The sequence below is a fragment of the Anopheles merus genome, unplaced genomic scaffold (genome assembly GCF_017562075.2).
Source record: "Anopheles merus strain MAF unplaced genomic scaffold, AmerM5.1 LNR4000519, whole genome shotgun sequence".
Classification (NCBI taxonomy): domain Eukaryota; kingdom Metazoa; phylum Arthropoda; class Insecta; order Diptera; family Culicidae; genus Anopheles; species Anopheles merus.
In genome coordinates this window covers 16,982-19,131 of record NW_024428099.1, presented here as the reverse complement: position 1 = coordinate 19,131, position 2,150 = coordinate 16,982, and positions in this window count along the sequence as shown.

Sequence of the window (2,150 nt, the reverse complement as noted above, 5' to 3'; positions counted from 1 at the left end):
AAGTGTGAAATGTGCATTTTTTTTTTTTACGGAAATTTAATCAGTGAAGATAGCACAAGTGACCTACATGTAAACAATAACGGTGTATGAACTGCCAGAAACAAGTGCAGTACAGAAAGAAAAATAAAAACATTTAGTGCAGTGTAGTGCAAAATGAATTGATGTACAAACATTCCCCGTACACACTGTTGTGAGAACCTATCCCAATGTGTAAAAACATATGAACTGCCATGCGATAGATTTACCAATAAAGCACATCTTTATAAAATGGGTAACGACGCATCAAACCCCAAAGCTAATGTTAATGGTGATAATGATCTTGCCATTATTCAAACACAAAATGTTCACTCAGAGCAACATGAAACCCATGAGTTAAAACTGAACATTGTGCTGATACTTCTTGCTATCATACTCATGCAAAAAGTAATTAAAACCGTTTTCAAAATATTGAAAACTCTAGCAAAACGTGATGCAATCAATAACATGCAACTTCCTATATAATATAACTCATTTTGGTAATCTATACGATTCGTGGAGCAAGTGATATGGAATAATAAAAAGCAGTGCAAAACAAGTTTTGGCCAGCGAGATTGAAAGGAACAGCCGTTCCCAACGTGGAAGACGAAAAGACGAGACGAGCTCACTGCCCAATATGGATTGGCAGACACGAATGGACAAAGGGTCCCAATCCCGACAAGACATCGAACGACGACTGATGACATCATAGAAATTCATATCAAACACCAAGCACGGATTAAAACACCAAGCACCGGTAACGAGCGTAGCATCATCATGAGCAGCAACAACAAAAATACATGCTATGTATTTAAAAAAAGGTACCGTAAATTTAAAATTTTACTGATGAGACTGCATAAATGTGCAAAAATAGCAACAAAAAAAACAGGTCAGGAATTTACTTTAATTATCTATAGACTATAACAATACTAACAATAACGAAACTGAATTAGAAAATATATTAAAAAAATCAGATATAATTTATGATCAGGCGAAACAGCTGAACAACTACAGGCTCTGTGCATTAACAACATTAAGGGCAAATACTTAGGAAATTTACGACATTATCAGAGAACCAATTTGAAATGGCTCAAATTATGGAATTGATTAAAATCACCACTTCTCTCATATCAAAATATGACGGTAATGAGAAAGATTTGAAAGAGGTGGTGTCAAATTTAAACGTACTAAAGAAAATAGTAAATCCAGAAAATAAAGAAACAATAATAGAACTGGTATTAGGACGTCTTACAGGAAAAGCGCGAAGTGTCGTAGGGAAAACCCCACCTCAATTGAAGAAATAGTTAGCAAATTACAAAACAGGTGCAGCATAAAGGTAACACCAGAGATCATAGTATTGAAAATGGATAGTACTAAACAGACGGGAACCATAGAAGATTTTGGAAGCGTTATTGAAAAACTAACCCAACAACTAGAAGAAGCATACATTGCAGAAGAGATAGCACCAGAAGTAGCCAGAAAAAAAGCAACTAAATCAGGAATCAGTGCATTGAGTTATGGACTCAAAGATTTTGAGACCAAAATTATAATGAGATCGAGTAAATTCGAAACCTTGCATGAAGCAATAGAGCGAGCAGTAGAGTTGGAGCTAGAAGACAGAATGAAAAAGGGAAAGAATGATCATATAAAGATCCTATATTCAAACGCTACCAGGAACAATAGAGGGTATGGAAACAACTACCAGGGAAGTAACAATTTCAACGAATTCCCAAATAATAACAGATTTCATACACAAAACCCACCCAGGTTCCCACCCGTTAAATATGGACAAAACAACAATAGAAGCAACAATAGGCATTTTCAACATAAAGATACCCTAATTAATTATCAAATTTACCCAAATTTTAATCAATCAATAACAACTCAAACGCCATCCGACAACTACAGTTATAGAAATAATAACAATTACAGTTTCTATAAACGCCACTCTCAGTTAAACAATTGTAGCAGTAACAATCAAGTTAACCAAGGATATAATAATCGCGAATACAACTATAACAACAGTAGTCAAAACAATTCCAAAAAAATCAAATGCTTTTATATAAAAACAGAACAAACCAATCATACACAGTTGAATAATAATATTAAACAACATAAAAGTCGTACTTACAATC